Source organism: Amblyomma mixtum, chromosome 2, assembly GCF_055824585.1.
Source record: "Amblyomma mixtum isolate Tamu chromosome 2, ASM5582458v1, whole genome shotgun sequence".
NCBI classification, from domain to species: Eukaryota; Metazoa; Arthropoda; class Arachnida; order Ixodida; family Ixodidae; genus Amblyomma; species Amblyomma mixtum.
In genome coordinates this window covers 246,694,109-246,708,659 of record NC_143013.1, presented here as the reverse complement: position 1 = coordinate 246,708,659, position 14,551 = coordinate 246,694,109, and positions in this window count along the sequence as shown.

The following is a 14,551-nucleotide window of genomic DNA, read 5'->3' as shown; positions in this document are numbered from 1 at the left end:
GGAGAACTTTGGGCGATGTGTAAAACCTGCAATCAGCACTGTTGGTTTGGAAGTCTACGGGCACGATCCATAGTTGGGCTGGTACACAAATGCACGCACCAGCCGAAAGAAACACCTACCTTACTTAACGCTACATTTCAACAGCGGTGTGCTTCAGTAGAGAAAAAAAAACCATTGGCAGACTTTCCGTCGGAAGTTTGTCTACGGCGATAGATTCACAGCAATGCGATTGGTTAAACATCACCTGTTAACATCTTGACTGCCGTTATTGCGGCATTGCAGTTAATTTGCTGGCAGAACGAAGAGGGACCGGTAGGTGATGGGCAGAAATTCGTTGAGTAATGGCTGCTCTTCAACTGATGCGATATTGTCGCTAAGAAGAGCAATTGTACTCACGGCGACAGCACGGAATGATAATTTAATATAGTCTTTACGCTGTTTTCGCCGCGTTTAAGGAATGATGTTCGTCCTGCCTCTCCGAAAATGAGAGTTAAAATTATTTCGCCCCTAAAACTTCATTTCTTATGCTTACCAAGCATGGCAGCTACCACAGCGAGAAGATTGACTGCAAAGATGCGGGACATGTTGGCTTGGCCTGCAAAATAAGATTTTGTGTTTCGCCTATTGCACAGAAAAAGTAATACAGGCTTGTACGCGGGTTCGGGACCACGATGATAACATAGTACGTCTTTTGTGGCATTTTATTCAGCTTCATCATTTGGAATAATTGTTGTAGGGTCACTTTCATTCTGTTTCTTGGCTTGATTCTCAGCTTTAGTAGTAATTGGTTCACTTCGAGCTTACATATACGTGCACTGATATGAAAGACAAACCTTCCTATATTTTAATATGATGACCTACGAGTTGCTCGGTATTACGAGGTTTCCGGAATGGCCCTTCCAAGCTATTCTCATAACACATATAATGTCTAAAATATTGATACAGCTTAGAAGTGGACGAAGAAGTGCTCCGCCATCTCGCTGGTGACGAGGAAGAAGAAGTGTTTCGCCTGCTTGCTGGTGACCGCTCGGCAGACTGGAACAGTTCTTGTGTATCTAACGGTGTGCCGTGTAATATTCGTGACAATATAAGCTACACGTTTCTGCTTTTTCTTTGGCGGGAGGTAGGAGTGTGAAGAAAAGCACTCGTTTGACAATTGAAGATTCAACCGAGTCAAACCTTTCTCTTATTCTAAGCAGGGTATACACACCGTGCCGTATTATCTGACGCTATTGTTTTTTACCCGACTGATGGCATGATTTCTACATATTGTCCAGAATCCTTTGTCCAGTAGCCTAGAAGACGCCCTGCTTTTTTTGCCTGATAAACAATGCCAACTAAGCTCATCGGCCTGTAATATTTTCAAGTTATTACTTCCCCTCTCTAGATTATTACGATAATGTAAACGTTTTTCCAAGATACCGAAACGCTCGAGGTTATGAGGCACTGCATATAAAGAGTGCCAAGCCTTGATATCTCAATGGCGTACGTTCCTTCAACGAGTGTGAAATTACCCAGTGCTAACCATTTGATTTGCTTTTGCATGTTCCACTGAAGCGTTCTCTGGGTGCTGTTTGTTCGCGGAACGGGTGTCACGTTTTTTCACACGCCTGGCTTATTCATTATCGTTTTGATAATTTTGGCTGCTGCAGAGGTATATCTAGAATTGTTCAGATATTTTACATCTTTTCCCTGTTGATAATGGCAAAGATGTCGTTGTGTCAAGCTATGCACACCAGACTTTTCTCAACAATCAATCGCCTTATTGACAGCTTTTAGTCAACCTGCTCTTCTTGAAGCATCCACAATTATCTGCCTAATGCACTTTTTAATGCAGTTTAACCTACGCTTTTTGATTAGCTATGACATCTTTGCTGGCTATATTCGGCGGGAAAAGCGGGTTTCAGAGTATTGCGTTACTTGTTCATAAATTCCATCTGCGAGCGGACGCTATATGTTTTCCGTCAAGCCACTATTGCCCCTACTTCAGGTATTCACCCCGTCATAGTACCCGTAACATTATCATTCATCTACTTAATACACTGACGATCGTCCTCCGTTAAAGCCGAATATCATTTACCAAACCAGGTCCTGAAATGATCCACTTTCCCACTGACGAGTAGCTCGATATTGTTTTTTTTTTCCTAGCATTTTCCATCCTTGTCTCCTGAAATCTTTACTCATACCAGGTCACTACATCTCACGATGCTCCACATACCCCCCGACCAGAATCCGCGCACATTGCGAAGTGTGTTTATTTTCCGTGATGCCATTTGGGCCTTCCAAGCTGACATCAGGCTCTTCTGCTTTGTTTTATGCGAACATAATTTAATGGCTAGTTATACGAATATTGCATTCACTAAAGTATGACATACGCAGTCATGCAGGACACTGCATATAACACACAGCTTGGGATCTCGTCAGTATTATTACTGTCTTTCATTTGGCCACGAGTTTCCTTTTTTTGTCATCGAGTCATGTTTTCATCTCGGCAGAGGAGATTTAGTCAAACGTTTCCTATATACATTTATTTCTGCTCACAGAAATCAGTGCACACAGGTGCACTCTTGCTAGAGCTACTGAGGCAAAGATCGAACCCTCGACTTTGGACCTATTAACCAAATGTTATGGCAATGCGGTTGATTTCGATGGTGTCTTCCATGTTCACATTTTCAAAGCTAATTATACCGAAGGAAAAAAAAATTCTGCGTCTCTTTGGTAATGTCATGTTCGAATAACATGAAAATATTTAATTCCATATTGCCTACTCTGGAATACAAAGCTCTGGTGACACGAAAAAAGAGCTATTCTGACATTACTCCGTAAATGAGAAATTCAATCGCTGCTAATATTGTACTACCGCTATCTAGCGACCTCGCAGGCAAAGAGGCATTCAACCCTCGTGTTGCGCACTGTCGACGACGAATCCGCGTAACGTGCAGTACTATGGTTCTGGTTCCCTTACCGTGCAAAGCGTGAGAGTACGAAGTTCCTGATGTTTTGCTCGTGATGTTGGTATAGCAGGTAACGCATTCAGGTAGGGTATATATACTCGTAGTAGGGACTGAATTGACCCCATTTCCGCGTAAGAATGTTAAAAAATTGAGGATAAAAGAGCGCATTCATGACAGGCAATTTATTCCTTGACGGGTTTCAATTAGAGAGGAAAGCTGAAATAATGGAAGAAAAGGGATTAACTGCAATGAAGCACGGAGCGAAGCGCCGATTTACTCAGAATGTCGAAAAACATGTCACTAAAGGGTTCCATCTATGACAGGTAATTTATTCCGTTATATATTTAATGAGGCCAGAAAGCTGAAGCGAAGAGCAAAGTCGATCAATGTGAGCGTAAAACACGCCCACCAGCACTACAAGCACAGCGCATTAAAAAAAGCGTATGTCAAGTTTTTAGTTACTGAGAAAACGGGGCTAATTGCAAGAAACTCACCGTACCAGTTCTATTTCTGGCCATCCCAGAATTCCGGTGCACTGCGATTTTTTTACGGCTGTGGTTTTCTGTTATTTCTACAGAAACTCAGTATTGAACAGAAAGTCACAATATTTTCAATGCTTTTGTATCAACTGAATTACTGTGGATTTTGAATACCAGTTGGCTATTTCTCGCTGTATAATAGCAAAGGTGCCCTCACCCCTGCCAGGAGTTCTTGGGGGCATAACTATTTGTCTTCAGTTTGTCTTCGAATCTTGCTTCTTTCGTGAACGCTTGCAATTGCTCTTATTTTCTGTCTCTTCTAAATAATTAATGACTTGCTGTTATGTTCAGTTGGCATATTTTGTTATTACATGCAGTAATACATCTGTTTATAAGCAGTGGGAGAAATCCGGGGTTAACATAACGTTATAATCCCTGCTCGGATGACACTTTCGCCGCCACAACTATGGAATTAAATACCATCACTTTTAACTGGATTCCATAGTTGCGCAATACACTTATTCACATGTTTTCATAAGTAATGGGTTTAGGGTAGGTTTGTTCTTTCAATCATTTCAGAAGATAGTGATAACGACCAATCAAATTGTCGAGGCAGGCATTGTTTGCTCTAGCTTAGAAAACTGTATACACTCTGTTGACATTTCCGAAGATACGGCCCTAGAATCAGGTACAGCAGTCACTCCATTAACTCTAAGACATCGTGTGCAATGTTGTTAGGCAAACGAAAGGAGGCCTACCGGAAACCCGGGCATCTGAGAAAATAATTGTGTTTCTAGGGTGATGTTGGTGAAGCAACACCTGGGCTGAATACATGACGAACAGAAATGAATCGTTTTATTACACAAATAAATCTTCTTCTCGAGCGGGAATGATGAGATTTCATGTATACGTTGCCCTAAACGCAATTTATAAAGATTCCGTCATCAACTTCCCATGGCAAACTAGGGCTGCCTCTCAGCGTGTGGAGTCTCTATTCTAAGTAGTTTAAGGTACTATGAGCAAGGAATTTTACCAGGGATTTATTGAAAAGGTTATGCTTCTATATGCACGCAAGAAGCTTTGTTCTGGATGTATGTACGAACATAATTGTGATATGAAGTACTGTTCTATGCTTGCGAAAAATCAATCAAAGGAGAAGAGGGCGGCCTTTGGCCCTAATGGAGTGCTCCATCTCCGCAGAGATCAGTACAATTGAATACGTTTGCATAAGCACCGCACACCGTCCGAGGCAAAAAAGGAAGCTGCGGCACGCAGAAAGTTGACCAGCTGATGCAAAAGTAGACATACTTGTAGTAGACATTCACGTTCTGGACTCCATGCTTGGGCGGGGCCAATCAGTTATCGAAGAAAAACACTTGCGTGTGCAGTATTGACCCATTAAGTTATTGTTAAAAGACAATCTTGAAATTGTTGCCGCATTTATAATAAAATCTCTTATTGCAGCCAATACATTTAAGAGGGACAGAAAGGAGTTCTTCAGTAAATTTGAAGTCGGAAGGAACTCTGGCTTAATATCGCCGTAAATTTTCTTTCTATAAAGCTAGCACCGCCGACTTCTTGGGCAGATTTTAGGATTAGTTTATGGGGGCTTAACGTCCACCGCGACTCAGGCTATAGGAGATGCCGAAGTGAAGGGCAAAGGAAATTTCGACCTCCTGGTGTTCTTTAACGCGCACTGACATAGCACAGTACGGAGGCCTCTAGCATTTTGCCTCAATCGAAATGCGACCGCCGCGGCTGGGATCGCACCCCTGTCCTTCGGATCAGCAGCAGAGCACCATATCCACTGAGACACTGCTACTTCAGCCACACTGCCTTCAAGCATTGCAGAGAGTTCTTCAATATTTTTAATGTAGGAACTAATGGTGCCCTAATTAGAGGTGCTTATTGGTTTATTAAGTGTAAAAATACTCAAATATAGCGCTTCCGAACTCATTCGCCAATTTTATTGGGACAAAAATACACATTAAAAAAATTGAAATATCATATTTTTCTACTAGTGTATTATCAGTGTGAAGTATATTTCATTTTGTAATATGTAATGCAGCATGTAATGTGTAATATGTAATATGTAATATAACAACTGATTGAATTTTAGAGCGTGTCTTCCTGATATCGCGCCCTTTTAATGGATATTGGGACAACACTTTACTATATGACTTTTCTTCCCTGGCACGGGCCGCCGCGGTGGCTCAGTGGCTATGGTGCTCGGCTGCTGTCCCGAAAGACGCGGGTTCGATCCCGGCCTTGGCGGTTGAATTTCTTTGGAGGAGAAATTCGAGGCCCGTGTACTGTGCGATGTCAGTGCACGTTAAAGAACCCCAGGTGGTCGAAATTTCCGGAGCCCTCCACTACGGCGTCTCTCATAGCCTTAGGCCCAAACTCTGAAAGCTTCCTTTCCTTAGAAGTCTTCCTAACCTTACGTGAGGCCGCCTTTCCGCGAATATTCGATGGAGGAAGCCAGCTTACTCTGAAAGCTCTCCTCGCCTCTCCTCAAGTAAGGAACGCATGCCGCGTGTCTGGGTTTGAGGGTTACTTCCCATTGGCCAATAGGACGCCGAGTAGGAAGTTGCATTCCCGCGGCGACAACAAACATGGCGGCGCCCTTCGAAGCTGGGCCCCTCGATTCGAACTGAATTCGTCGTCGTTACTGCGTTTTTCAATGCGTTCGCTGGCCATAAATGGGCCATCGGTCGTTCGCTTCCTCGAGTCTCGCCTCTAAGGAAAGTATGAGTGATAAATTTGTCTTATTTTTTATTTAGATTGGCGATTCAGCCGCTTTTAGGCTTACGACCATCGGTTTGTTGACAGAAATGGTTTCCGTCCTAACAACCAGATGGCGCCACTAGGCTGATCTAGGCGGAAAACTCGTCCACCAGATGCAAGGGGAATAGCCACATAAAGGTCAATCGTCATGTCATTGCGCCGCTGTTTACATAAGCTCAATTAAAAGTGGAAATTTGAGAAACGTTGTAACGTCCCGCAAAATACCTGCGTTTAGCGTACGTAAGCGTGCACACGCTTATGGTACATTGACAGCCTCGATTTATGCTATTTGCTAGCCATACCTCTCACGCCACGAGCGGCGACGTGGTAGCCGGGAGGTGTGAACGAGGCAACATTTCGGCTGCGGCGGATTTCGCTCGCTCTTGCCGCCGAATGCCCAAGTGTGACAGAGCCTCACCGCTGCGGAATCTGAACACAAATTCTTCCTCTGAGTGCACTTCCACTGGATTCACTGCGTCGCGAAGCAACCTAGCTGTTCGAGGATACAGGTACACTTCATCGAATGCGTATTCACAAGCACGGTTAAAAAATTGCGTGTAGTCGCCCGCGTAGCGGTCAGTCCGCGCTGCCATTTTCTCCCGCCTGCTCAACTGCGCTCACGCCGGGCTCGCGTCCTTGCGCCGCGTCTCGCCGCCCGCGTGAGTGTGGCAAGAGTGAGGTGAAGCGCTCCTCCAGGCCAGGAGCGACGTAAGGACGCATGAAGGCAGCTGGCAGCTGCCTCAACTGTGAGGAGGCACCAAGGACGACCTCACTTAGGGCTCCTCAGTAAGGAAGCTTTCAGATTGACATGAGGGCTCCTCACTGCAGTGAAGGCTCCCTTACTGAGGTAAGGAAGCTTTCAGAGTTTGGGGATTAGTCGCTTTGGGACGTTAAACCCCATAAACTAAACTAAACTAATCTTCTCTGGCACGTTTAAGAAGTTCTTCGATAGTCGCGGTTGTCAGGAATAGATTTATCCAGATTTATCTTAATTTTAAATCATGGTCTTTCAAACAATCTTTTTTGGTTCGAAGCATAGATGAGTGGAGCACCTTGCCAAACGATATTTCTGGTGTTCTGGTACACAAGCTTTTATAAATGCCCTTATCCAATATTTGCAACTGATTGGAACTGAGTTTTTCTCTAATTTCACATGTACGAGGTCTGTTAGAAAAGTATCCGACTTTATTTTTTTTGCGAACATCTGTTGGATATGAAACAAGCGCGCTTACAGCAGCCGACCTTGAACCCTCGTGCGCATGCACGAATTTTTTCCCGCCTGCCGATAGCGTCAGTCGCTGGGAGGCAGCGTTTGAGTGAGGCAGTGCGCAGTGCTCTCGTCGGTTTTTTGTTGCAAGGAAAATGGCGGAGCGAGAGGAGCAGCGCTATTACCTCAAATTTTGCCAGAAACTTGGCGATAGCCAAGTGGAAACCATTCAAAATGTTCACACGGCTTTCGGTGATGATGCTGTGAGCAGCACACAGATTAAGCAGTGGTGCAACTCGTTTAAAGACGGCGGCACATCTGTGGAGAAAGAGCCACGCTCCGGTCGGCCATCAACATGCCGAAATGACCAGGTAATTGCCGAAGTGAACGCTGTGGTGATGCGGGACTGCTTTGTGACTATCCGAGAAATTGCGGAAGAGGTGGACATCAGCAATCTTTCTGCACATTCCATTATCACCGAAGATTTGGCCATGGAGATAGTTGCGGCGCAATTCATGCCGAAGCTGCTGACGGTGGAGAAAAAGCAGCTTCATGTTGAAGTCTCACAGGAAATGCTGGATTCCACAAACAGTTACCCTGACTTCACCGACGCCGTAATCACTAGTGTCGAGTCTTGGGTGTACGGGTACGACCCGGAAACCAAATCCCAGTCGTCACAGAGGACGCATTCCACGTAACCAAGACCAAAGAAGGCCCGCCAAGTGCGCAGCATGGTCAAACTGATGCTGACTGCTTTTTTGACTCCCTCTGTGTGGCACACCACGAGTACGCACCACACAGGATCAAAGAATGACTAAATAGTACTACAGAGATATCCTCCATCGCCTACGTGGTGCTGTGCGGCGCAAGAGACCGGAATTGATGTCAACAAGAAATTGGCGCATCCCTCGCGGCACTGCTCCTGCACATTCCTCGCATTTGATTGAGACTTTTCTCGCGAAAAACCAGACTACTGTAGTTCAACAGGCTCCTTACTCTCCTGATATGTCCCCCTACGACTTCTGGCTGTTTCCTAAAATCAAGAGGCCATTGAAAGGAGCGCGATTTCAGAAAAGAAAGGACATTATGGCTGCAACGACAGTAGAGCGAAATTTCATTCCGAAAAGGGCCTTTTCGGAATACTTCCAACAATGGCAGCCCCGCTGGGAGATGTATATGGAGTCCCAAGGAGTCTACTTTGAAGGTGATTAGGTTTCTAACGCTCCAGTTATGCCAGTTTTTTTTTCTTCGGCCAAAGGTCGGATACTTTTCTAACAGACCTCGTATTGCCCCTTACGTTTTCATTGTTGGCTGTTGCAGAAATCCGCAAGCTGTACCATGACGCCACATTGAAAGGACATGACATAATTTTCCAGGGGCTGCCGGGCCACTGCGGTATTTATGGCAATCACCAGGCCGACGAAGCTACCCGTTCTACCCCCAATGACGGAATCCCTGTCAATATCCCTGTAACGAGAGCTCACACAGCAGTGGGCTTTGTTCCTTGAGGCTGGAGCTCACACTTTCAACGTTACCGTGTCGTCTATGGCACGGCGTTGCCTTCACAAATAAGTATGCTTTCCGGATCGCGATGGCCGACGGCCGTTCTTGTGTAAACTGTGCCTGTGAAGAGACAATCACAAATCTCTTGTGTGAGTGACCTGTTTTTGTGACCGAAAGAATGAGCTGCGTTGTGCTCTGGACCGCCTTGATCCTCGCCCTTTCACAGAGGCCAAGATCCTTGGTCCGCGGCCACAACAGTCGACTGCCATCAAGGCTTACAAGGCACTGTTTTGTTTTTTGAGAGAGACTTCCTTGATTGAAGGATTGTTATTGCGTTTCCCGTTACTTCTCTTTTCCCTCTTTAATCCCCTCCTTCCCTTATCCTGTGCAGGGTAGCCAACCGGAATCCTTTCTAGTTAGCATCCCTGCCTTTCCCCTCTCTCTGTATCTATCTATCTATTGTTGGCGGTTGATGCTTGTTGCTGTTGCATTAGTTTTAAATAAATCCAAGAATTATTTTGAGTACTACGGTGTGGTCGTAATCTTTACATTTCGCACGAAGTTGAATTAGAGCTTCTTCTTTTGAAGTAGTGTGGCTTTTAATACTGATTATCATGTATTGAGCTGTTTAAACTTGTGCAAGGTGTATGCATAACTGTAGTGTTGCTTACTGCGGTTTTCCTTGTTGCTTCTGCTTCTTTACGTTATATAATCCCAAATCCTGCCATGGTATTCGCTTTCACACTGAACAAGAAAGTGATAACTAAACGAAATGCTACGGCCTAACAGGTACTCTTAGTGCAGTATTTGAACCCTCTCGATTGTCCCGAATTATAAGCAGCATTTATCAATTATTTTAATCACTTTTAAACAAAACATGGCTACCTTAGAATGTCATTAATTACTTACTTTCCCTAATATAGTATATTCAAGCTTTTGTGTTAACTTAAACTCTTTTTCCCCTAATGTAATTGAGGAGTGCCACTTCGCTCTGCCGTTAGCTAGTCTTTGTGGACAGTTTATTAGTGAAAATGCCGCACCTTTTCCCCCTCCCCATCCCCTGACTGACAGGCAAATGCCGGGTTCTTGTGGTACGGGCCAGAACTGAACTACTGTTAACTACCACCCTTCTGGGATAGCTTTGCTATTTTATTTGGAGCCCTGCCGCTGTGTTTAGATCAGTACTAGTTGGCTATTACTGCTTTTATTTCCCAGACGAGAAAAATACAGGCAAGTTCATGGCAATTAATCCTTATCTTCAGGTAAGTCAGAGAGGTAATCAATCCAACAATAAAACTATGTTTTTGAGCCCGAGACGAATAAAAAGTATTTCATAAATATAGAAAACGGATACGGCGCACCTGTCAAAAGTTGAACGGCGCTTTCCAGTGCAGCATGATTGCTCAATTCTTATTTGTAGAGCAGTGCAGCGGCAGAGTTTTCATGCTATTTGCGATCAACGGCATTTAGGGTCAGCTGGCAAAGTAAGACTGCGCACATGTTTGATAACTTTGGAGAATTTTGCGGCCTGTCGTTTCGGAGAGACACTCCACTTACCACTGCCAGTCATGCTTCTTGCCCTAAATTCACAGCCCGACGTTTAAACGACACTTACACGGGGTGAAGCGCAGTGTGCCTTATATTTAATTAAACGAGAGAAAGCACTATGACAGCACGATACGATACTAACAGTTCTGCAGCGGAGATTCATATTATCTGAATACTATTAAAGAGCCATTCTGCTTCCAGGTCTATTACTATATTTCAGAAAAATATTTCAGGTTCGTCGTGGATCACTTCACTTTGTCGCTAACTGCAATGAAAGAAATTTTCGCGCTGCACCAAAAAATATGCTTTGTTCTCAAGCGTCTTGATTTTCAAAAGTAACAACATCAATAACTTGAATGTAACCATGGGAATCCTTTTTATCTCAAAAAGGCAAAGTTTAGGACGTTGTCCTCTCGTGGAGTGGACGTGTAGATGCGCTTCTCCCCTGTATGTGACAACTGTAAACAACGGAAAAATCTAGCCGTGAGCTAGGCGGGACGCCAACCCACTACTTTTTACAATAATAGAAATCGCCATCGCGTGTAGGAAATGAAATATTTCGGTACCAATGCAAGCGTAGGAGGCAACCATCTTAACCAGCTGCTCTTTTCGCCATTAGCCGATGTAGCCATAGTCTGCTAAATGTGCGCTAACAGATAAAGAGCATGCTCGCCATCTCGAACAGAAATTCTGCATGATGAGCGGGAGCGAAGGTGGTCCACGTTGTTTAGGCCAGAGACTATTCCTAGGTGGGCGTCGCGCCAGGGGCACAAAGGGAAATGGAAAAAAAAAATCACTCCGCCCTTGGTTGATGCGCTCTCACCATCTGCCTCTGACCACACCTGACACGGGGTCAGGAGGCCTCCGGGTGAACGAAGGCCGTTCAACTGAAGTGGAATGTGGTGGCGATGAAAAGAGAGGTGAAGGTGCACTCTCACTTCTCCTTTGATAGCGCATGACTGCAGTGTGAGAAAGTGTAAAAGAGGGACGTTTTGAAGGAAGACAGAAAGAGACACGACAGCAGAGGCGTCTGGATTAACATTGACAAACTTTTTTCCTATAATGTACGCTGACCTTGCGGAGCACACCGGTTTCTTCTGCATTACGGCTACATGGAAGTGCCGGCCCCCGAGGCCGACGCTTCTTTATTGTTATGCGACGACTGACCAGCGGACAGAACATTTCTGGAGCGTCGTCCGCCCGTCTCTTCCCAAAGCTACAAGATGTCCTTCCGCTGAGGGAATGCTTCTGGTTCTTGGTGAATGAAGGAATAACATCTAGCCGAAACCGTCGTTCTTCGGCATTTCTTCCAGGGTCCTGGGGTTCAGTACCCAAGGAAGTTGAAAACTGCACAGTCATAGAGGGTGGATTCCTTTACAAGTTGCTACCCACACTGTCAGGTGCGGTTGTGGAGGTACTAAGTAAACAGATGGTTGTTCACAGTGTTTGAAATCCACTCAGCCATAAGAAAACGTAGATATCAGTTTACATTGGCTGAGAGTGGATGCCGGCGGATTTCGATCTCATCCAGAGAAAAACTGATGAACAGAAATTTAGGAAGCATAGCAATTCGCGACGCCCACTCTGCCTCCCGCATGGATGAATGGGAACGAAGGGTAGGACAGACAAGAATTCGCCTGAAGCACCAATGAACAAAGCGGATGGGAGAGTAGAGTAAACTTCGACAGCAAAACGCGCAATAATGTTCAAAATTTCAATCATACTAGCTGGTTATTACGGTGTCAGCAGTTATAGAGAGCCAACCTCGAGCCTTCTCGCGAGGGTGAAGCGAGTCAAAGTGACATACAAGAACGGCCGGGACCAAAACTTTGAGACAACGAATAGAGGGGCAAATGCGTTTTGTAGAGGGAGCCGAAAAAGATCGCACTGCCTGCCATTGACCCAACTTGCGTGCATAAATTGTGAGACTGCATAATACCTCAATTTTGGAGGGCGCCTCATTTCGGTCCGCGAACTCGCACATTTTCTACCCGGGATTTGTTCCTAATATAAACATTTCGCTGTTCCGTTTCAGCTCGCTGCTTCATATTTAATATTTTGGTTTTTATGGGGTTTAACGTCCCAAAGCGACTGAGGCTATCAGAGACGCCGTAGTGAAGGGCTCCGGAAATTTCGGCCACCTGGGGTTCTTTAACGTGCACTGACATCGCACAGTACACGGGCCTCTAGAATTTCTCCTCCAAAGAAATTCCAGCCGCCGCGGCCGGGATCGAACCCGCGTCTTTCGGGACAGCAGCCGAGCACCATAGCCACTGAGCCACCGCGGCGGCCTATTTAATATTTCGTATGCAGGACGGTGCAATGTAATTGTGATGTATTTTTTCTGGAATGCTGCTCATACTGAAAACCCAATAATCTGATATATCTTGTTCATTTCGCTCCACCCTTCCCCTTGTTGTGACTTAAGCGTTGATGATATAAGGATTGTATGAACACCACGCTAGCCTGTGGATTGATCAAAGTTGGGTGCCTTTGGTTCCCTCTTAGGTTAGCGTTTCACGTCGCTTAGCGGTATATGATATCTGATACGCAGGCTCATTAATGTCTTTCAACGTCCTACAAACACGCCATGAAAGTTGTGTCTGAACTTACTATTAAAAAACATAAAAATATTCAAACTCAAAGCAAGAAAAAAAAACTTTCTATCGTCGCTAAACGTTTTGCTTTCGTAGAAAAATAAAGTTTCCTAGCAAGCGGGCGGTTGAAAATGAAAACCGTTGTTATCTCGACATGTTATGATCAGAGAGTGCATCGTAAAAAAAAATTCCTGTGGGGCTTTTTTAAGCTGCATACAACCGAAGCCATTCGCGCACAGCTAAGGCGTTATACCCTGTATTTAGAAGCAACTAAGGAGGTTTAAGGCAGGGGCTCTGCGCAAATTTTTCGGTGTGCATCGTACTCGCAGGCTCCGGTATGTGATGTGTGTTCTTGGTTTTGAACTCTCAATGAGTGGGGAAGAGGTTGCAAATTTTGAAACCCTACAGAACATGATAGAACCCTGCATAGCTCTGGGAGCAAAATAGAGGCTGGATCATTACATAGGCAACAACAAAGTTTTTCCAGTAGTCTACGCATGCTAAACAACGGAAAAGGATTAAAAGGTTTTGTAAAGTTCACGTTTTTGCATTAGTCCCTAATAGGTCACCTTGTTGCCGTCAAGGCATTTCAGTTATGTACTGTCAAGCGGTATGCTGTTGATTCAGAACATCGATGGAGAAAGGCATGTCTAGTCGTTCTATTTTATAGGGGATGTTGAGGCTCGGTTTTTATATGACAGAAGCATAAAAACAACAAAAACAATTGGACCGGAATGCCTTATAATAGCAGGAGATATTATGCATGCCAGCCCTCTTTTCTGTATGCAATCCAAACGTGAGGGCCATTTGGGGGGGGGGGGGGGGGGGGGGGCACCCATAGTGTTCATTACCATGATGCGTGATTTGGTGTTTGCGAAGAGTTGAAACATGCAAGAAGTATAAGAAACGGGTTAGATCTATTGAAAATAGGTCAATAAGATTGGCTTGTCTGTACCTTGATGTTGAGACAGCAGCAAACATAAACTGCGAAGCGGAATGGTTTACAATCTATTAATTGGGTGCTAAATAAATGGCCACCCTGTATGCGCAATGCCTTATGACGTCGAGTGTATCAGAAGCATGGAAGAGCGCTAAAATTATCTTAAATCATAAAGAGGGGACGCCAAGGACTTGAAAGGTTACAGACCGATGAGCTTGCTCTCTATTGACTGCAAAATATTTACTAAGGTAATCGCTAATACAGTGAGGACAACCTTAGACTACTATATATATATATATATATATATATATATATATATATATATATATATATATATATATATATATAGAGAAGGGGATGAGGGGCTCGTTATAAATATGAAAGAAGCCAACAGCCACAGAAACCAAGGAGCACAGGGGATTTTTTTTTTTTAATTAATTTATTTATTTTGTGGTGTTGATCAATTTAGAATATTACTGAACATGTTATCGCTTAAAGCTAATTGATTAGAAAAGCAGAAGAAAAAACAACCACTG